Genomic DNA, 23,819 nt, shown 5'->3' on the forward strand with positions numbered 1-23,819 from the left:
CCGGAGCACTCATTCACGGACGTTACACCGTCACGTGTCTCGGGTCGAGCCGCCGTGTCATCGGGCTCCCCGACCCCTCCATTCCACCAGAGCACCCACTTGCGGACGCTACACCACCACGTGTATCGGGTTGAGCCGCCGTGTCATCGGGCTCCCCGACCCCTCCAGCATCTACAATCAAGGAGGGTGAGCATAACATAAAGGATATATTGCGGTACCTGACTGTTTCTACCTGGCGTTGCATGTGCTAACAGGCTTCACGCAGCTTGTCCCTTGCTCACATCAGCTTGCTCTGGCTTGCTTCTTCCCCAAACTTTCTAACCACCCGACCCCTGCTACTAACAATCTGGCTGCTATAATCTAATACTGAGCTTATCTCGCTCCTAGAATTATTTCCTAAAATCAGCATTTCGTGACCCCATTGGAGTCGGCTATTGCTACTTGCTTCATTTCAAGCATTTTTTGTCTCACTTAAATTAAGTATATGAAAAATTATATCTGATTGCATCTGTTTCTTATATGTACCTATATGTTTGTATGTAATTTTATTATTGTGTTTTTTATACATAAAACTTTATTGTAATTATTCAAAGGGTGTTCAGGTGTCCTTTTGTTCAGTGTGGTCCACAGGTTATCACTATAGATTCAGCAGCGCAAGTGCAAATCCCATTTGTTTCTGTATCTTTTGAGTGAGCCACCAGCAGTCTCACTTGCATTTGCTGCAGCTGTCATTCTAGAGCTTCTTAATTATTGTATTTTACAAGCTACACCCTTTCCACCTTTTCCAATAAGCGCCAGGATCTGTGGACGGGGGAGGAGCCTATAAAACCCTCCTACGTCCATAGTCTTTGTTCTGTGGTCCCCAAAGAATGCCTATTGTAGCCAGGACCAAATACAATAAGGCATTGTGACTGGATGCACCCCCGTTGCCTGAACCAAATGATCATAGATTTGGTTCTCATGGGACCTGGGCCAATAGGGGATTTCCTCTTAACATCAGTAACTGCCTGTTATTGATTCCACCCACTGCGCTTTGCATGGGTATAATGCTGCCAACACCAGGCTCCTACCAACAACACCTGAAACTGCTTTCTCCTGTCAATGCATCGATATGCTGCTGTCACACCACTTGACTGGGGTTTGTTGACCTCCACTAGTCACTGACCATTGACCAAGCCCTACACTGTAGCCGGCAAAGGCACTGGGCTCAACACAGAACAGGCAAAGACTGGACTGCATGTGTCACATTCCTGTTGGTCACAAGATATAAGGCTGTCTTCTTGAAGGCAAGATATTTTTTTGCTCAAACGTCTTAAAAAAAGAATATTTCCTTGTTTAATGGGACTAAACAAACAGATGTTACAGCTGTTCATCACTTCTAGATGTCACACTAGGTATACACATTGTGAGGCACACAAGCCTCATAAAACACACAATACCACAGGGGGTAGATCAACCTGTTATCTTTACCCACTCAAGTAAAGTGCACGTTCCATACCTCTGCACATTTTCGATTTTATCCTATGGACCTTGGGGAGTGGTTACTCCTCTGTGCCTCAGCCCATTTAGAAATAGCCCAGGTGCCGGCTTGACTGAGGTGGAAAAAAGTTCCCTCAAAAACAATCTTCCCAGAATCAGCTACTGAACCAATCCTGCCACGTACAGTCTGACTCCAAGATGGGAAACTGGTTTTCTCTGGCGGCGTCTCCTTCCCACTGAGTGGAAGTATTGCCTAGCTTTTTCTCCACATTTCTGGGCCACTTTCATGTGAGAGGTATTATGGTTGCCCGAGAGGGGGGCTACGAGACCCCGCAGCCAACAGAGAGCCCCCGAGATGTCCAGAATTGACTGGAAGTGAATGAAAATGAATGCTATTGATGGTAATAAGACTGTTGGGACAAAAACAGGCCCAAATTACTTGATTTTTGCTTTTTTTTTTCTTTTCAAAATAACACAGATCCAAAACCAAAACATGTAAGGGCAGTTTTGGCAAAACTAAAACACAATGATGAATTAGGACCAGAAACCAAAATATGGGGGCCAGTGTATATCTCTTATTATCACACTGGGTGACAGTTAACCATTCAGGGGCCAATGCAGAGTTGAATGTAAGTTGGTTGTTATTGCACTCGCATTGCATGTACAGTACAAACGTGATTGCAGATATGTGTCTGTATGCAGAGTTCTACTCATCTCTCTATTCCAACCCTTACTATCCCCGCTGCCTAAAAACAGACATAAACATTCATATGCACATCTCTGCCTATATGTGAATGCCCCAGTACCACCCAGCTACTGACCTTCAGCCATAGATGGAGACACCCAATTATGTATTCTGGGCTCATGAGCCAAGCAAAATCACGCAATATTTCTCTGCAACACTGACTTGAATTAAATTCTGCCTCAGCCCGTCTGTGATGTCAGTGTCAGAGGCTTCTAACCATTGGACGCGGAAAGTACCACTTTGGGGGGTATGCAATCCCGGATCACGGCTGTTGATCCCTTCCCGACAGCCGCGATCCTGGCCTGTTTGCGGTTTACCCAACAGCAAATCATCAGGCAGGATTCAATGTCCCGTCTGCCGATCAGTGAAAAGGGTCCAGGAAAACGGCCGTGGATTGTTATCTACGGCCAGGATAGCAACAATCCACGGCCGTTATCAGCAGAACGGGCCTGACAGCTTCTAAATGCTGTCGGTAAAGACAGCATTGAATACCCCCCTTACTCTTCTTTTACATCCCAGCTGTGTTTTTGGTGGCTCTTCCCTCCATCAGGACAAGCCATCTTGTTTTATAGGTGGGAGATCTATACCTCCCAATCCTTATTGATACCCTCCATCTCCTCTTATTTCTCTCTCTATCTCTCGCTCTCTCTGTGCCATGCGACTGTCCTCTGCTTCTTTCTCCCTCTACCACCCACCACTTCAGATACTGAAATGATCCAGTGAGGTAAGGGTCTGTCCCAGCATAGATCCATAAGAGCGATAGAGCAGGTAAGTTGTTTTACTTATTGGGAGATTGAATCATTAATGTATTACAAAGGCACCAATGTGGGGAGATTAGTAATGGTCCAAATAATATATGGGGTTATTAATATGAGGTGGGGTTAGGGGCAATCCAGATATTGCTCTAGATACTCTTATGGTGTGTACACACAGGTACAATCAGCATGGGATTTTGACTATGTAGTCAAAATTGCATCGGGATCGTATGCAGATCGCAAAGGTTTTTTTACCTTGTGATTCTGATGCGCGCTGCCGGGACAGCACAAATCGAAACCCAGATAGGGCTGCAATGACTATATAGTGCAGATCTGCACTAAATCGCATGCATGTCGATCTGATCGCATTGGGATCAAATAGCAAGCTGAATCAACCGTGTGTACACACCATTACTGGGATAAATGTGAGTGCTACTAACTTAGATTGGTGTTGGTTGTGGGAAATATAACTACAATATTTATTAAATCATTAAGCTACTGATTCAGGGGTAGATTCATTAAGCTTGGTGAAGTGATAAAGTGTCTGGTTTTTATCACCGGCCAATCAGCTCCTACCTGTCATATTTTAAACCAAGTGTGTAACTTTACAGATACTTTATCACTTCACTGAGCTTAATAAATTTGCCCTTTATATAGGTTTAATGTTGTGGCTTTTAGGGGAGAAATAGGTCTATTCATAAAAATAAACTTAATTATGCTATTTTTTTTAAATCTAACATCTTGAGGATTCGGATTCTGGTGGGATACATTTTAATTTTGTTGGACCGTCCAAGGCTCAGTGCTAGCAGGATTTTGTCATGTTTCACTCTGCTCTCTTCATAAAGGGGGATTTACATGCGACTGGCAAATGTATTTCCTGCATATCTGTTGTGTTTAAAGGGAAAGGATTGGGTTGGAAGTCGGCTTAGCACATATAGCCACCGTCTCATTCTGAACCAAAGAGCAATAAGAAGCCTCAAGACAGTGGGCAGTATTCAATGAGGCCAGTTCGCCATGTTTCACGGAGAATTTGTGCTATTTTCGCGTTGGAAGGTGATTTTTTTGTTTCAGAAAGTGAATCATCCTATTCAACGTGCACTTTTCGCCGTCTGCGAACAGTGAATGACGGACAATTCGCCATCTGATAGTCTCTGCAATTCGCTGTGGTTTTTCAATGGGTTTTTCAATGTGATTCGCCGTGAGTGTATTCAATGAGAAGATGGCGAATTGCTTTCTAAGTGATTTTCGCCGGGTGTCACCGTGTAGCAATCGCCATCTTTTCATGGTGAAGTGGAATGTGAACTTTTAAAATAAAGGTTTAAAAAAAAAAATTGGTATAAAAAATTAGGAATTTTATTATCTGAAGGGGCATGCGTCCGCCACAGGGGTTAAGATTCGCTGTCAGGGGCAGCGAGCGCCTGCAGCATTGAATACTGTGTCAGCGAGTGCTGGCAGCGAAGGCTCCAGCCCTCCGGAACACGGCGACTGTGCAGCGAATCCTAAACTGGATTCGCTGCACATCGAGATTATAGTCATTGAATACTGCCCAGTGAATGGATAGGACTTACAAGGAGAGGGGACATTACACCTTCAGCATCATGCTGCCACTTCTAGGTGGCATGTACTTTCAGGTCCACCAAGATAGGCTTGTGCCAGGGTTGTCTTTTGTCTAGATATGGCACTTCTACAAACCACAATATGTGCTTGACGAAAATGTCTACGGACCCTGTTCGTATTCATTTAAAGTTGGCCAGAACTACAAAGTTATTAGGTTAGATAATAGCTTCTATTTTACCAGAGTATTCAAATATCATCTAATTCCGTCCCAACATTTTAGCACCTTAAGACCATTTTTTTGATGTGTCAGATAAGAGTGACCTTATTGTCTTCTCATTGGATCATACCATTTTGCAGAAGTAAGATATAAGGACCACTTTTGCTTGGCTTTTGCGTGGAAAGTCAACCTGAACCAATCTATAAATTCCCATTTTGCAGAATGAATACAGTTGGGTGACAACTGTCAATTCATTGGAATGCAACGAGTGTTATGATTGGAGCATGACTGGGAACACTTCAGGCCAGATTCCTTGCGTGTAGAATGCAAAATTTCACAGTCATTTAAAAAAAAGTCGGTACTGGTGTAGTTTCACGGCGCCAGTACTGGTGTAGTTTTACGCTCGGCAAACTATCTAAAATAAACAAACTTAACTCCATGCCAACATGGATAGTTCATACCCCCACTATCCATGTTGGCATGGAGTTGATTTTAGATAGCGTGGCGAGCGGAGCGAGCCACCGAGCCCTAAGCGTGGGCGAGCGAAGCGAGCCCCGCAAGGGGACTCAGACGCACAGCGCCATGCTGGCGCTGTGAAACTACACAAGTACCAAAAAGTCAACATTATTCTTTTTCATAAGAAGATTTCCCCGTAAGATTTTCCTTTCCTTTTTCTTTTTTTCCTTTAAAGACGTATTTTAAAATGCTGTTATTTTTATTTAGAGTGTTGTTTTAATCTCTCATCAGGGACAAATCCCTGCCAGGACCTGTCTCTGAAAATCAGAGGCAGTCACCATGATTTACTGCTCCTTTGAAGGATTCCTGCGATAAATGCAAAATATGCAAATCCGTGTCAAGATTCTTGCAACCCATTTCCTTGGTCTGGTTGCACGGAACCCTAACCTAACAATAGTCTTTTCTCATAAATACATAACAAACCTTACATCTTTTTGCATTAATATATGAAAACACATCTAATATGAAGTAAGAATTCTCTGGGAAGAAATCATATTTCAAACGCCTCTGAAGATGCGAAACGCTGATCCTGCCTTTGATAAATAAAATAGGGAAATGGGACATTATTCAAGAGCTTTTAGCAGGAAAACAAGATTACAACACTTGTTATAGATTTTGTAAATTCACATACTGTACTATTTCTAATCCAGTCTCATTTCATATAAAAATAACACATTTCATTACCGTTTAAGACCTTTCACGCTGAACTGGAGAAATAGCCTACCCCCCTGTGTAAGCTGAAGAAATTAAAAGGAGAAGAAAAGGCAGCTTTAATTTGTAAGAAGTCGCAAATGTAGATTTGTGATTTTCATTTGTTATAATGCCGAAACATTTTTCTCATAAATACTAAAAGCAGCGTGAATGTTACTCCCGTTAAATGTAGAAGAGGATGATGTACATACTTAAAATTCATGGTTTTATTTTTTTCTTTTCACACAGAACTGCTTCCAAATGGTACATTTCCTTCCGCTGACTGGCTGACTACACATTTTATATCATTACAATAGAACACTGCTCACTGTCTATAACCTTTGTGCACACTTAGATTGCGGTTGAATTAAATCAATTAAAATTCCCATCTATTGATATTTTACTCAAGGTAAGTTTTAAATGAGAGTTCCATTTGACATTTACAAAAGGGGAGAATTATTTTTAGAAAAAACAGACTACATTCAAGATATAAATACAAGATAGGAACAGAGTGCGCTCAAAGGTGCAAGTACACAACTTTTTACACAATATAAAAATTTTTTAATAAAAGCCAACAACACGGCAGTTGGATACAGTGCAGCACGTTTTCTGGTGACCCAGTTATATTGGATTTTTGAAAGAATTGTTATGCCGGCATCCATAATAGAGTGAGATATTGGAAAGGTGTACCTCAATTATTGACAAGAGCTCTGTCATTTTGGTATATTATCATTATCCACTTTAATTATCTATGTTCAATCAATTTGAGATACGGCAATAAGAACAATTACAGCCTTGATAATCAAGTCATCGATTGCCCCTGAGGAAGTCACGTGGGTGACGAAACGCGTTGGGCCTGCTGTTATATTGAATTACCACACATTCTGTCAAGATTGATTCCAATATATGATTGTATCATCACTGTATTCTTTTATGAGCCGTGTTGTTGGCTTTTATTAAAAAAATTTTATATTGTGTAAAAAGTTGTGTACTTGCACCTTTGAGCGCACTCTGTTCCTATCTTGTATTTCTATCTGTTTTGGGTCCCAGCTAACGGGGGACTCTCAGAGTTGCTGCTACTCTTGATTAGGCGCGGATCTTTGGGTACTTCTGTCTTGTGTACATTCAAGATATATTTACAATTTTTGGTTTCTAAGTGTAAATTACTCGGGAATGAATTGTGTGCAGCCTTAGGGAAATTAACATTACCTTCAAATGGATTGCTTCTGTCACTATATGGACATATTTTGTTTGATGTTCCTACACCATTTATCTTCTGTTGTGTGTTTATCTGTAATCAGCCTTACTCTACAGGTACGCAGGATGAAAGGAAGCCATCCAGAGTTGTACTGTGTTTAGAGTTTTGCATAAACTCGCTCTTCTATTTACAGTGTATAGCTTTATTTACCAAAAGTTAGAATGGTAGAATGGTTTGTCAGTTTACAGCTTTTCATGTCCCCATTTACTAAGATCCATGAATTGCTTTCCTTCAATATACCTTGACCCTGTATAATATGGTACGAACTTCAAAGACTAGCACTTTGAGACATTATAGCAAACCGAAATTCCCATAAACAGTATTTATGTGGGATATTCGGCTGAGAGTATGTATCCTGAGTACTCCTTTGTACATTAATAATATCATATCTACCTGCTTCAAATCAGTGACTTCAATATGGCGATGTGGGCCACACCTGGGTGTCACCCTCAGAGGGGGTAACACCAAAATGTTGGCTCCTCCACAGTGATAGGAGACGAGTGCTGCAGTCATTCCTGTGCAGAATTCAGCACCTGAGCTAATTTTAACTATCCTTATAAACTTGTCTGTTAGTGTACTTGGAGGACACTGGTTGGGAATACCTAGCAAAAGGGAACAAAAAAGCGGTAATATTACCCCTGGGGCTCTAAAATAAATGATGCCATTTATTTTACTTAGTAAAAGAGAGAGCTTTCACTTTGAAAACCAGGAGTTTCTGTTTTATCAACTGAATTGATCAAAAAGCTAAAAGTAATACTGAGGTAGATAAGAGAAACATAGGGATCTTGGATCTAACCAACAACTCCGTGAGTTAATAAGAATCAGAGTGTTAAATTGGGGAGCCCTTCTTCTTTGTTTTGAAATTTCTTTTAGATGAAAAAGAAAAGCGTTGAACTAGAAGAGGCCTCCGCACATTTCATCAAATCTCTCATCTTTCAAATTCAGGTACTTGTTTCCTATCTGGGCGCCCATCGCGGGCATCGCGGGTACATCGCATGTCATTATAATGACATGCGATGCGACCGACGCGATGCCCGCGATTTTCCCATAGAGAACAATGTTAAATGCCTCAATTTACCCGCGATGACCGCGATTTACCATAGGAAACAATGTTAAATGGAACAATTTCCCCAAATTATCATAGGGAGCAATGGGAAATGTGGCAAAAACACCCCTGAACATAAAAATGTCCCCCCAAAAGTAGTTGACGCCACCCCGCCATCAACGTGAACCCGAAGCGTGGCGAGCGCAGCGAGCCCGCGAGGGGCGGCGGTACGCGTCCTCCGACCTTTTCATGCACTACTATCCACTAGGGCGTGGAGTGAGAATAGAATAGTGTGGCGAGCACAGCGAGCCACCGAGCCCGAAGCGTGGCGAGCGCAGCGAGCCCCGCGAGGGGACGCGGATACCTTCACAGTTATACGCGTCCCCTCGCGGGCTTCCCAGGTGTCAAGCCCGCGAAGGGACGCGTTTACCTGTGAAGGTATCCGCGTCCCCTCGCGGGGCTCGCTGCGCTCGCCACGCTTCGGGCTCGGTGGCTCGCTGCGCTCGCCACACTATTCTATTCTCACTCCACGCCCTAGTGGATAGTAGGGCATGAAAAGGTCGGAGGACGCGTACCGCCGCCCCTCGCGGGCTCGCTGCGCTCGCCACGCTTCGGGTTCACGTTGATGGCGGGGTGGCGTCAACTACTTTTGGGGGGACATTTTTATGTTCAGGGGTGTTTTTGCCACATTTCCCATTGTTCCCTATGATAATTTGGGGAAATTGATCCATTTAACATTGTTTCCTATGGTAAATCGCGGTCATCGCGGGTAAATTGAGGCATTTAACATTGTTCTCTATGGGAAAATCGCGGGCATCGCGTCTGGCCCATCGCACCCGATTTTTTATCGGCCGCGATGCCCGCGATGGCCACGATTTTACCCCCGATGCCCGCGATTAAAATCGTGGGCGCCCAGATAGGAAACAAGTACCCAAATTCATGTATATACAAGATGTGCCGCTCTTTAGAAACAAAAACATCTATTTACTCTATTTGTAAAGAAGTAGGGAGGCAGATTACTTGGGCTTAGTGCCGTAACAAGACAATGTAGTGCCCAGTGAAAGAAAGAGAATTGGTCGCCCCCCCCCACACACACACACACACAAAAACACACACTCACACACATACATATATTTAAAAGAGGGTTAGAGTGTGCACAGTTATGCACCAAAAAAAAGGGGGAGTAACTTTGTAGGTAAAGAGTGAGGCCAGAAAATAGTACCAATTTCCCATTTACACCACACAAAAGTGCCTGTTATTAGCATAACAACATACAGTAGTGTCCATTTTACACATTAGGCCACAATAGTGCTACTCCTCCTCATAACCCCTTCCTACGCAGCTATGCTTTCTTTCCCCTAGCATGGATTCCCTACGCCAAAAATCTGTGCAAAGCTCACCACTCCCTCTCTTACCCCCATATGTCTATTGTTTCCTTTTTTGCCTGTCTGTAGCTCTCTCTTTGCTTCCTCTCATCGTATCTCACTGCCTGTCTATAGCTTTCATCACCACTGCTATTGTAGTGATAATAACAGCTCTCAATGCACCCTCACAGCTTTTATTGCCCTCTCACAGCTGGCACTATTCTCTCACAGCAGTCATTGCTCCTTCACTGTTCTCACACAGCCCTCACTCTCCCTGCATAGCTCTAAATGATCCCTGTGATTCTCACTGTGCCCTCGCAGCTTTCATTCCTATCTCACAGCTCTCATTCCCCCCTCATCTCTCATTACTCCTTTATTGCTCATTGTCTTCTCACAGCCCTCACCTTGATCCCCATGGTTCTCTCTGCCCCCTTATAGCTTCCACTGTACTCTCACAGCTATCCCTGCATCCTCACACTTCTCATTTCCCCCTCACAGTTATCAATGCCCACTCAATAACTGCCACTGCCCTGTCACAGCTCTTGATGCACCCTCACAATGCTCACTGTCCCCTCACAGGTTTCATTGCCCCCTCCATAACTCTGGAATTGTCCCCTCATTGTCCTCACTCTTTTACTGTGGAACAGGCTATTGCTGCAGTGCCGCTCCAGATATCCAATTAGTCATTCCTTCAATGTGCCACTGGAGTGGTTACTATTTCCCCTATCGGAGCCTCTGTTGGCACCTTCCCCATCTAGTAACCAGGGTACTAGCCCTGCCAGCTCTTAGCTGCGTCACTGTATCCTAGGAACATTCCAAAAGCAGATGACCTGAGGAAAATGCTTTTATAGACAGATATAACTCTTATCATGTCAGGAATTATTACATATTCCATTAATAGCTCTGTCATTTATAGGCAATATTTAAAAAAAATGTTAATAAAATGTTGCAAGTCAGTTTTCGTTCGGAACCATAAAGTCTCATGTGAACAATCCACTCCTATAGAACCCTATTATACAGGCAAAGGGAGATGAACAGTGAAGCCAGGACAGAATGCATTAAGACAAAGCAGTACTGTAGAATTGTATCATGTCTGGGAATAACTGATTAATTTTCCATATTAACAAAACTGCTCAGAATTGGTTACTCCATTCTATTGTGAAACACCCTGCTGATGCAATAAATTGGATTTTTAAGGCAAATGTATGTTGTTAAAACGTTCAAACAAATGCACTTGGACTGTAATTTTCATATACGGAATATATTTATTTTATTATCAGCACTTCCCAGTCTATTGAGCTTCCAGGGAAATGCTGTAATGTTCAATTCAAGGAATGCAGATAGACACCATCTCACAACTTTTTTCAGCACATACCCAAAATTATTTTAGCAAGATGGGGCTTAATTAATACCGCAATGCATATAGAAGTGACGTATTTTTCAAAACTGCACTAGAAAATGTATTTTAAGAAGTAAGTGGGATGTTTTTGGTCACAATACACTTGCAACTCCATATTGCGAAATATATGCATAATTCACATTTGTTTGGAAGTCATTTTTATGTGACAATCTTAACCCTTTCAAGTCCAACGTCAGGCTCAACAGCACTAGCGGTGTATTCACTGGTGAGCTACTTTAAAATAAGAACATTAACATCATTCAACATTCAATGTAGACCATTTTTGAATAAAAATAATTAAAAAATTACAATTCATTTATACATTTAAACCAGATTGTTTGAATTGCAAAAAAAAAGTTATTTGGACTGCAAAAGGTTAAACAGGGCTTAAAGTGGTCCTGGATGGGGGGCCTGGCCTGGAGTAACTAAGGGAAAGACGAGTCTGCTGGCTCTCCCGCCTAACATCCTGATATAATCTCCTTTTGTGGCAGCGCTACCTCTAACACCTGGGGTAGAACGATTTGAGAGCCTCTCCTGCATACCCGGTGGTGGTCCAGAGGAGTCCTCCTCGTGTCCATCTTCGTCTGTGGCCCGATACTCTTGATAGTGGGCCCTTCACCGTGGTACTGTGGGCTGCACCATCCACTGCCGCCGGACGCTGTGCTGCGCGGACGTGCTCCCCTGCTTGATAACCGGCGGAGTTATTCGACGCTCTTCGGTGCTTGCCTGCACTGGCTCCTAGCTCGGACTGGACCTCCCCGCCACCTTCTACTGTTCAGTCAACAAACTTGGGATCGAGTAAAGCCATCTAGGACTTTTCAGGCCAGTGTTCTACACGGAGTGTGTGGTATATCTGAGGTGGTGAGTTAGTCAGGTAAATACTGCTACTCTGACAACTGTGTTCCTGCTGTCGTGTTTCTCATTTATACATCTACTGTAGCTGTAATTTACCAGCATAGTGCTGAACTTTGTTTTTACACATCGGTGTCATCTTATACACTCTGGACCTATTATATGATTTCTACCAAAACCATGGCTATTGATCATCTCCTTGATTATATACAGTACAAGCCTCAACTCAGAGAATCCTTTCTAAGTTCGAGGAGTTGAGGGTGGAAAACTTTTCCATTTCTTGTACACGTGCAGATGGGGCTGATGAGGTTACAGCTGTTATATCTGCCTGTTACACTTCCCTAAAACCTGTGCATCCGCACGTCACACAGTTGGTAACTCCTTCCATTTTCTACACTCCTGAATGTGGGGAGGATGAAGATGGGACTGTTCTCCATGATTATTATACTCCTGTGCCTCCTACTAATGCTGCATGATGTTCTTGATCATGTTATATGTGTTAATTCTGCTATACAAGCTCCTGGTGGGAGAGCCAGTGTAAACTTAGTTTAAGATCATTAGTTTGTTGTCCCTATATGTATGCGTGGAATAAATAGTTAATTAGGTAGAGGGGAGGGGGTGATTAACAGTTAAGGGATCCAAGTATACCTGGGTTGGGGATAGGTTGGGGATAGGACATACAGAGTTGTGGGTTAAGTGGAGGTTTGCTTTTATGAGGGGTTTTATAAAAAAAAAAAACGTCAATATCAACACACTAATTTGATATTCCTGAGTGGATAAGTGGTTCTTCTGTTTGAACTTTGAGAATACAGTAGGTGGGATCATGTGTTTCATTATTATAAGACTGTTTTAATACATTCCTGCTCCTTTATATTAGACACCTACCCCAATGGCGCCTTCGGGTATTTCTGTTGCTAAAACTTGCACAGGAAATGTTCTTTATGTCCTGCAATAGCTATTCGTTCCTTGCATGGTTGCTCTGTAATACGACATTACCTGATTGTGTACCGCCTGTATATTGTCGTGTCTACCAGTTGGGTTTGTTTGTTTTTCTTTATGTGCAAAAATCAATAAAAACTATTGAATTAAAAAAAAAAGTGGTCCTGGACAGGTTGTGGAACTCACACCATCTTAACAGCAGTAGGGGCCGTTGGTGAGGAGAACTGTGGATCCACCAGGACCTGAGGAAGGGGGAGGTGGCTGCATCTCATCAGTGGCACTAGCTCCGCCTGCATCATCTATTGACTGCTGTGGTTGCGTGTGTTGGTACTGTCAGCCCGAAATGTACCAGTAACTGCAAAATGACCATATATTCTGTCACATGTAGAGCTAGAGTACATGCACCATCACAGGTGACGTGGATGATTTACAGACCACATAATGCACATTATGCACATTATATAGCAGATACCAGAAGTCTGCAAATGGCAAATCTACAAAATCCAATTGTTTTTATTCAAACTGACTTAACAAAGAGAATGTTCTGTCCTTTTTATGACGACCTTCATATTTGATTGACAGGAAAGTGACAGTCGAAGTTTTAAATGTGATCTTTTATTGTCAAAGTCTGCATCTCCCATACTCCTATTTCTTGAATGCATCCAAGCATACTAATGGATGCTGCCACAGAAACGCACAAGGCTTTATTTAATGCATTTTGAAATCAGATGATATTAAGTAGATTTGAGGCTCTAAACTCCTTATGTTTGTGGGATTTCCTCTGAACCAAATACGAGAATGTGGAAGGGTAAAAGAAGGACTTAGCCGTGGGTCATATGCATCTATACATCCATTGACCTGTAGTTCACCTATAGGCCCTTATTCTAATCACCATGCTCCCTTAATTGTTCACACAGGGGAGCGATGGTGAGCGAATGAGTATGCGCATATAGTGTTATGCACATGTGCAGCCACTTGGTGCAAGCTGGTGCGGCAAACTGCTTGTTCGTCGTCCTATTCACACCTAGCAGTGCTGCCGGGGGTTGTTTATGACACAGGTGCGGGGGGGGCAGGCAGCTGACTTCAGTGGATGTCAGCTGCCTGCCCGCTTCCGCTTCGGGTCTGTATTTGCACATGTGCAGACCCCGGGAACAAACAGCTTTGGAGAGTTTCACACCGTTTGCTCCAGATTGGGTGGGCGGGGGCGGAAACCACGCCGGAGCAGGAAAACTACCAGCGTTTTATGGGAGTCTCCATGGGAACGCAGGTGGGCCAATGCCTGCTCAGGGCCGGTGGTTCATGTCACATGACATCAGCGCCTGCCCCCTTTTCATTGAACATTCAAATGATTTCTCTTCCCTTCAGCTGCATGCGAGCGCATGTGTTCTCGGACACATCCCCTCGCATGTTACTGAGGGGGTTGCGGGGGACGATGGTGGTGGAAGGGCTGGCCATTTGGTGGGGCGGCAGGTGCCGTTCACCCGCTTGCTAAGCAACAAAAGAACGATTGTTAAAATTGTTGACAAGAGGAGCAGGAAGTACAGTTTAAACAAAACCTCAAACCAGGCCTTTCCACCACCTTCTGGAATCGGGGATAGTAGCACTACAGTGGTAATCGCAAATCTCAGTTTCTTTTGCTATGTTCCTTGCAATAATGAGTAGGTCCCGTTAGGACTTATGGGAAAAAAACAGACTCTACATATATGAAAATGAGCCTTTTGCATGAGCCCATGAGTTTTTCTTCTGACATCTAGCAATTCCCAAGTCCTACACAGAAATACACACAGGCCCGTATTCTGGTTCACTCGCAAAGGCAAATTTCTACTCAAATGGACAAAACCATGTGCACTGTAGAGGAGGCAGATGTAACATGTGCAGAGAGAATTAGATTTGGGTGTGGTTTTATGTCAAAGTGAGATCTATATTGCAGTGAAAAAATATAGCAGTCAGTACTTTCCCTGCACAGAAACAAAATAACTCACTCAAATCTAATTTTCTCTGCACAGGTTACATCTGCTCCACTTGCAGTGCACATGGTTTTGTCCATTTGAGAAGGAATTTTGCGAGTGAACCAGAATAAGGCCCACAGAATATAAGAATTTTTTTTTTTCCAGCAATAGAATATTTCAGAAACCGTAAATCCACAGTGTTAAACGGAGTCCCACAAACATTCTCATGTTCCAAAGAAGATCTAACCAACGCGACGTCTACAGGGAATTCCAACTCAATATTTAGCTTTCTAGTCATCTGCAAGGGAAAATAATACGTTAGCAGTGTAAAACTTTAATGATTACCGGACTTAAAGTCATTGAATAGTAATGATTGGTAAATACATTAAAATGGCTAAACAATAACTAACGTGCTGAAGACAATATGAAAACATCTTTATTATAGTCAAGGCAACTGGACCCTCCAGTGGAGGCCTAGCTGTACTGCAGCAAATAAATATTGTGGTGTTGGTATTTATTTATACATGTTCTAGGTGCGCGAATGTTCTAGGTGCTGAAACGGGCGCGATGGCGGACATTAATATAATGCATTGCAGAGCATGCGGCCTGCCATCTCTCTGGCCAGTCCTTTTACTCTCATTGCACTTGTGTAATGTGATGTACATCACAAATGATCGAGTTACTCTCGTATCATTATTCGATTTAAATTGGATCTTTTTAGCAAATACAGCCGACAGGGATGACAAATACGTAAAATAAAAAGGAGTAATCATTTCGCTTTTGCAGGCTATGAAAATTCTCAGGAAATATAGCTGCTAAATTGCAGTAATTGACTTACTGTGCAGATTTCATGTATAAAATAGAGTCAATGGACTGTTATATTCATTAAGTCTAATATGGGCCTGAGCACAATGTGCGGGAGAGACGGTGCTCCCTAATGTATCATCCACCTGGCCCCTGCTGGATGGAACTCAACATTCGCTAAATGCTGATTATTGCTGTGCCATTTATTGCCATTATGAAGAGAGGCAATCACAACGTGTCTTTTTTTGGAGCTCAATTGAATGGATACAAATGTGATAACTGCTGGAAGAAGTCAGCTGGAGGCAGGCAGAATATGTGGGCTTCATTAGGAAATTCCGCACAAATTCAGCAAATGAACCAACCACTTGGTGCCGATGTTAGAGACAGATCTAAGACTCAACAACAGCAGTAATAAGTTCAATATGATGATCACTGGACCAATAGCTGCGGTGTGAATGACAGCTTTGGCCTGTGGATTGCGTTCTCTGTTCCTCGCTATACCGGGCGGCGCTTGTATGAAACAGAGAGCACGGTAATTATTAGACTGTTGCAAAGTTGTTCGAAAGTGTTAAAACAGAAGGAAATAGCTAAAAAAACATAGACACCCACACATAGAAATAATCTGTGGACTTGTTCATTATGCCGTTCCTGGAAATTTGTATGAAAACCTACAGTTCTTCCAATATTTAATGACAGAGATTCCAAACACTAATAACCAGCGGCGGCTGCAGCCCCTGTGCTGACCATGAAGTGCGGGGGGAGGGGGAATCGCAAAGCTCATATATACATACATGTTATTTGGGGAAGGGGGGGGTGGGGGTGGGGGATTGCCCTGGAATGCTGCAATTAAATGGTTGGAGGAAGCATATGAAGGGACATTATATTGCTGCTGGGTTTGAAAACACTGGCTGCATGCTGATTGGCTGAGATTCAGCCAATCAGCGTGCGGCCAGTGCTTTCAAGATCAGAAGCGCTTCCCGCACCACCACCCGGCAGATATCGCTAGTTATCTCCAGGTCACTGCAGAGACCCCGCCAACTTAATACTCAGCGCCGCAGGGACCTCTATGACCACAGGTACCCCCACGCCGGACAGTCTCCCTACCCGCTCCTGCTGCACCCCCAAGGAGGGGGGAGCGGGTGGAGTAACAATAGTGCCCGGAGACCCCCGGCACCTCCCTGCCACTGAGTACATACTGTTTTTATGAGGAAGTCAGCCCCCTAGCCTATACCTGCGTTTGCTTTTCCCAGTTATACCCTCGATAACAATAATAACAAACCAGGGTTTTAACTGCAAAGAGCAGGCACAGCCGAGAAGAGTGTCTGGCTAATGAACGCTGCTACTTAGGTCACAGAATCAGATGGAACAACATCACATTAGTCTATAATACAGAACTTGCTTTCCTTGACCTTTTTTGTCATTAGCCTTACACGACGCAGTTGAATAGGAAAATGTCTTTGTGACAAGCGGGGACCCTTCCGCTGCAATATGCCAGGTAACACACGGTCTCTGGGAGAGAAGGAGAAAGCCTTATGCATTGTAGATTAATTTGATAATGTCAAACTTTAAATTCTTTGAAAACGAAGGACATTGCGCTGATATTACTGTTTCATGCCTTAGTTGATAATGTAGTAAAAGTTAATAAATAAAAGACCTGATATAAGTAACCTTGCGCACAATGGCCCTTTATCACACAACATTCTGTTCACATCATTTGTTGAAGAAGCCGATTTTGAGCCTGGAAAGAATTTCCACTTTTCTTTGGCATAAACTTACCACCGTTGGTTCTGTGACTTTTCATTCGCGGCACATTTCCACATGAACGTAAAAAAAATTCTTCACAAATATTTGGAGTTTTCTTTATGTCCAAAGTTTCTTTTTTTGTTGTTCTTTATTACAAGTGTTGAAAGTCAATTACTTTTTATACGTAATTTATCATTGTTATTATGCTTCAGCTATATAATGATAAAGAATATGTGGCCAAAAAAATTAGTAGTAATAGCTTGTGAGAATCAGAAAGTGAGAGATTTGGGGAGAGTTTTCCCATTTTTTTAAAGCAGCAATTACATGGCAAAATCAACCTGTTTTTTCAATGTAAAGGATTGCCGCTTTAAACATATCTCTCACTTAGGGCCTTATTCTGGTCGATGCGTACTTTCCCGAACTCTTTCGGATGGCGTTTTTTAGCCGTCTGCGCATGCATAGGCAACGCTATGCGCATGTGCCACGCAAGGTCTCCGTACTTGTTCTCACTAATACCGTTCAGAAATGTGCACCGCATTCACTCTGGAGATATGGGCGTATTATGGGCGTCATTCGGAAGTACACAGGGGCGTAGTTTCAAAGTGGGCTAAACTGGGCGTAAACATGGGCGTACACGAGGGAGTGCACTAATTCTGGTATGCGTACATTCAGACAGCACACCAACTGCACACGAACAAAAAGGCAGGAAATATGCGGTCTTCATAAGCAAGTATTGCTTTGCGGACACAACTCGGTCATGCGCTACGCATTCGGAACGCCCAATCAGTACGGGCGCACTTCAACCAATGCCAGCTGAACGCAATACAATCCACTCCTTTACTCATTACTCATTAATTACACTCTTGTCATTGCTTCAATTGGAACCATTGCAGCTTAAATGGACCATTACTAAACACACAAATATATGCTGCATTTTTGACACACATTTACACTGCAAGCAATGGACAGAACTTCCTATCACTAATATAAATATACATGTCACTTGTACATTTACCAATAAATGTAATAGTGGTGAGTTTTGCGAAAATACGCCGCATCGGTGCGTACGGCCAGGTTCCCGTCCGTTCTGACGCGGTAAGACCGTGCAGAATATGTGTGTGTCCACCGCACACGCAAGGTTTGGATGTCGTCCGTAAACACGCCCTCTTCTTAAAGTGTGAGTCCGTCCGAATGCGGAGGACTGGTGGGCGTTTCTTCGTACCATGTCCGCACAGCGTGGCGTGCGGACCGCTCCGAAATAATTCGGAAATTTACGCACCAACCAGAATAACCTCCTTACTTATTCTCACACCCTATCACATTTTGCCCATAGAGTGTATTAAAGGTACATTATTTGTTCTTCTAAGAGTGAATGTATCAAAAAGTTCAGGAAGAGACTCCGGTACCCGAAGACAGTAGAACAGCCTTCTTGCTACGTGTTCCTAATGTTCCTCCTTGCAACAAACCACAACATCGCAGCACCTATCCATATAGGAGACATGGGTACACATTATTAGAGGTCATTTTGCCTTTTTGTGCTTGCACAGGTATTATATAATTGGGATGACTATCCTGCTGCTTGCAGCTTTCTGACCCTCACAGCCAGCAATCTCACCATCAAAGGCCAGCATTGCAATTATCTGATCTGCAGATCACAGTGCCTTCAATCTTTTTCATGATACAGATCTTGAGAGTTGTATGGGTGTACTATACTGTATTTGTATTGGGTGTATTGAATATATGTGGGGGTAGGGATACAGTATGTTCTGTGCAGAAGTCCATTTAGCTTTAGCAACCCATCAAAAACTTGTCCTTCAAAATTAAAATGTTCCCTCTTTATTTATTATTTATTTATTACCAGTTATTTATATAACTCTGCTGGTTTGGGACGGGGCCCCATAACAGCTGCATCCCCTGCATCTTCTATAGTTAGAGGGTGTGGCCATGTCTGTCCATCTATACTGCATTCCATCCATCCTTGCCCCCTCTCATCCATGCATCTATGCCCCCATATGGTGCACTGTCTGTCCACATACAGTATCTGTCAATGTCGCCAGTCTCCGCCCATGCCTCCTTATAATTCTATAGATTGTAAGCTTGCAGCAGGGCCCTCCTACCTCCATGTCTGTCTGTTGTTACCCAGTTTGTTTTATCACTGTTTACTATTGTAAAGCGCAACGGAATCTGCTGCGCTATATAAGAAACTGCAAATAAATAAATAAATAAATAATGCTCTATCTGCCTGCCTATGCACCCGTCCATCCTCCCATCTGTCTATGCCCTCTTTCATTTGTCCGACTATACACCCATTCCGTCCATCTTCTGTACATCTCTACCCCTGCCTGTCCATCCATCTATACCCCAATATGATGCTTTGTATGTTCATCTGTCCGTCTATGCCCCTCCCATCTATCCATGCCCCTTCCATTCTGTCTATCTGTTCCACCTTACATCCGTCCAGCTCCCTGTTTATTCCTCCTCCTGTGTGTCTGTCTGTCCATCTATGACACAGTATGATGCTCTTTCCATTCTTCAGTCCATCTATGTTCTTTCCTGTCTGTCCTTCTCCCCCCTCCCCCCCGTCCCATCCATCCGTCTGTCCATCTATGCCCCTATATGGTCTGTCCATCTGTCTGGCATTGCCAAAAACCCTCTCCCTTTCTCTCATTACTTCTCTTTTACATGAAAACTACCTTTCTCTCTCACTTTCTATATTGCTCTCTCCCCCCAACACCCACTTTCTCTCTCAATACACACTCTCTCTCTCTTGCCCCAAAGAGACATTGTAGTGACAAAGGCTGGGGTGGGGAGGGGGCTGGTGGTCAAGTAGGACATTTTCAGGATTTTGCTATGCACCCACAAAGTTCTAGTTTTGTCCCTGCCACTATGCCAGTGATTCCCATACTGTTCTTTGGCACCCTGGGGTACTCTTACAGGGGTGCCTCAAATTGGTGGTCCAGAACCAATTAAAATTAGTTATGGTCTATGTAATAACCAAAACCAATGTTGGTGGTTTCCAGTTATAAAATATATGAACAAATAGAGATGAATCTTGTCGTTCATCACATAATTAAATACGAGGATGACATACAGATAGAGTCATCCTCATTTAGCCCTTTAATAGGTTTAAGTGAGCCAGAGCTGTTAGACTTAATCCTATGATAATCCCTTACTGTATTGTTCTATGTATTGTATTGCAGCTGACAACAATAGGCCTTGGTGAGCCATGGCTCTCCAGAGAAGGCTAGCTGGGGAGGGCTCCATCTGTATAAACACAATCTACTTAATTTAATATGTGGGGGTTTTTTTTCTTACTTATAAACTTTTGGCCTTGGGGTGTAGTAAAAAATATACCCTTCACAACCCAGGATTTACTCTATAACAGCACCTTCTTCAACTAATCCAATTGGCCACTTCCCTATCCTTCCTATTTCTCCTCTATTGGAGTCCTGCTGGATGCTGAACCTGTAGATGGAAGGTGGGTGCAATATTCAGATTTTAATAATTTGTAATAATCTGTTGCCTGTAATTAGCTATTGCCAGAAAGAGGCAATACATAGGTCCCTATAGTTTTTTACTGGACTTATTATTTTAACAGAAATAAAATGAATTATGTTCCCTGCTCATCCTGATAGTGCTAGTTAAGACAAACATATCACAATCAGGTTACTAGAAAAACACAATAAATTGAATATGGAAATTAGGTTAGTTAGAGTGGAATATTTTACAGTAGTCAGGACTTGCAGCTGCAAGCTGGGCAGGATGGCACCCACCAGGGGCACTGGCAGGAGGGGGGTGGGTTACCCTGGCCATAGGCAAAAGTACAGTAGTCTTCCTGGCCTTACAATCAATGGGACTCCATGCCAGACATTACTGTATCTCTCCCATGTATCACTATTCCTGTATCTCCCCCTATTCTTCCTCTCTCTCCAGTCTCCCCTATTCTTCCTCTCTCTCCAGTATCCCCCTATTCTTCCTCTCTCTCCAGTCTCCCCTATTCTTCCTCTCTCTCCAGTATCCCCCTATTCTTCCTCTCTCTCCAGTCTCCCCTATTCTTCCTCTCTCTCCAGTATCCCCCTATTCTTCCTCTCTCTCCAGTATCCCCCTATTCTTCCTCTCTCTCCAGTCTCCCCCTATTCTTCCTCTCTCTCCAGTATCCCCCTATTCTTTCTCTCTCTCCAGTATCCCCCTATTCTTCCTCTCTCTCCAGTCTCCCCTATTCTTCCTCTCTCTCCAGTATCCCCCTATTCTTCCTCTCTCTCCAGTATCCCCCTATTCTTCCTCTCTCTCCAGTCTCCCCCTATTCTTCCTCTCTCTCCAGTATCCCCCTATTCTTTCTCTCTCTCCAGTATCCCCCTATTCTTCCTCTCTCTCCAGTCTCCCCCTATTCTTCCTATTTTCTCAGTTCCAGGCACCACAATTTCTGATGGCAGCCATGTTCCCAGTTTATCCCTGCCCACATACTGTATGCTTTCTGGTAGAGCCTCATAAGCACAGTGCATCTTGTGTGATCTAATGGAGAGGAAGGTGGATGGGGAGGTGAGGAGAGTTACTTGCATCATGGACTGAGCAGAAGAGTGCTCTGAAGGATTGAGGCTGGGCTTAGTACACTACCAGCATCAGTGCCTACATGTGTGCAATGGTGTTATTGTACGCATGTGTGCGCACTGTTCATCAGACAGGACAGAAGACAACATCACACCTGGTCAGCTACAACCATTGTAGTTTTGATGTCTTAAATCGGTACATAAAATGTAGCTAACGTTTGAAAATGTGCAGAGGGATTTTCCTGTGGCAGACCAGGCCACTGGTGATGACAGGGGTGTAATGTTATAGAAGAAAGGGGTCACAGTTTCACACCTACAACATTCAATTGATTCCATAATCAGAGGAAACTATCACCGCAGATGTCTGCGTAAACAGAGGCTGCAACTTCCCCAATGAAGTATACAGTATTTTTAAGGTAAAACTAAGGACAAAGCTGCAGAGCCGCAGAAACGAATAGGTGCTATCAGACATTTTTAAATAAAAAAAGGAAATCCATCATATCATTTACAAGAAGAGAAATTCCATTTTTTTAAATCAAAATAACCAATGAATAATCCTAAGAATGGAAATTCTTTTCCATTCTGTCTTGAAGATTTCTTTATTGACTTCAATTACACCTGCTTTTCCAATCCTTCAATGACAGCAGCTTCCACATAGGAAGTAATGGATAACATCTCAGCGGGGATCATTTTTCAAGACCCGTTGATGCTTTATAAAAAAGAAAATGGGCCGAGTAGAGCTGAAGATTGAACTTCAGTGCAGTATTAGGGTGAGAATGATGAGCGGGGTCAATTATCAATTGTTACAATTAGCTATTGGATGCACAAACACCACATGTACTTTTTAATAATCATATCTCTCCTGTTCGAAGCGGAAAATACTGTATGTAAAGTTGCAATTTTAATAATATATTAGAGAAGGGGGTACTCTTTACCTAGAAGGGCGCCCACGATTTTGATCGTGGGCATCGTAAGGTAAAAAAATTGCGTCGGTCGCATCGCATGCGACCAAAAAATCGCATGCAATGCGACCGACGCGATTACCGCGATTTCCCATAGGGAACAATGTTAAATGTCCCAATTGACCCGATTTTCCATAGGGAACAATGTTAAATGGCCCACAGAGGCCAAATAGGCACCCTGAAGTGTGAAATGCCCCCCCCCAATTGTTAACGCCACCCCACGATCAACATCAACCTGATGTGTGGCGAGCGCAGCGAGCCCGAGAGGGGCAGCGAGCCCGAGAGGGGCAGCGGTACGCGTCCTACGACCTTTTCATACCCCCACTATCCACGTCGGCGTGGAGTTGAAAATAGAAAGTGTGGCGAGCGCAGCGAGCCACCGAGCCCGAAGCGTGGCGAGCGTAGCGAGCCCCGCCAGGGGACGCGGACACCTTCACAGGTATACGCGTCCCCTCGCGGGCTTCACAGGTGTCCACGTCCCCTCGCGGGGCTCGCTGCGCTCGCCGCGCTTCGGGCTCGGTGGCTCGCTGCGTTCGCCACACTTTCTATTCTCAACTCCACGCTGACGTGGATAGTGGGGGTATGAAAAGATCGTAGGACGCGTACCGCCGCCCCTCGCGGGCTCGCTGCGCTCGCCACGCTTTGGGTTCACGTTGATCGTGGGGTGGCGTTAACAATTGGGGGGGCCATTTCACACTTCAGGGTGCCTATTTGGCCTCTGTGGGCCTTTTAACATTGTTGGTAGAAAGAGAACTGATAACAAGATATCAGATAGGGGCGCAGTTCCTAGACCTGTTTAGCAAAAGAAAAAAGCAGCAGTACAAAAAAAGGGGTTTGTCAATCCCCTACAAGAAGATACCAAAAAAAAGAACAATAGACTGCGCTAATAGTAGATAATGAAGTGAAAATAATTAAATGCCAGTAACCTAAAATTTAAACATGATTTAATATAGATATAAACATATATAGCAGCTTAAATTAAAAGGTAGATGTAATTA

At 43.4% G+C, this 23,819-nt stretch overlaps 1 long non-coding RNA gene across 1 annotated transcript in view; it reads left to right on the forward strand.

Annotated features, from left to right (window-relative positions):
* Positions 1 to 6,426, forward strand: part of LOC146026030 (uncharacterized) — an 84,358-nt gene extending 77,932 nt beyond the window's left edge. The window contains exon 3 of the long non-coding RNA XR_014454343.1: positions 6,209 to 6,426. This is a non-coding gene — a long non-coding RNA (uncharacterized LOC146026030). The remainder of the gene's footprint in view (positions 1 to 6,208) is intronic.
* Positions 6,427 to 23,819: the final 17,393 nt, after the last annotated feature.

The sequence above is a fragment of the Crinia signifera genome, chromosome 1 (assembly GCF_055691185.1).
Source record: "Crinia signifera chromosome 1, ASM5569118v1, whole genome shotgun sequence".
In the NCBI taxonomy this organism is placed as follows: domain Eukaryota; kingdom Metazoa; phylum Chordata; class Amphibia; order Anura; family Myobatrachidae; genus Crinia; species Crinia signifera.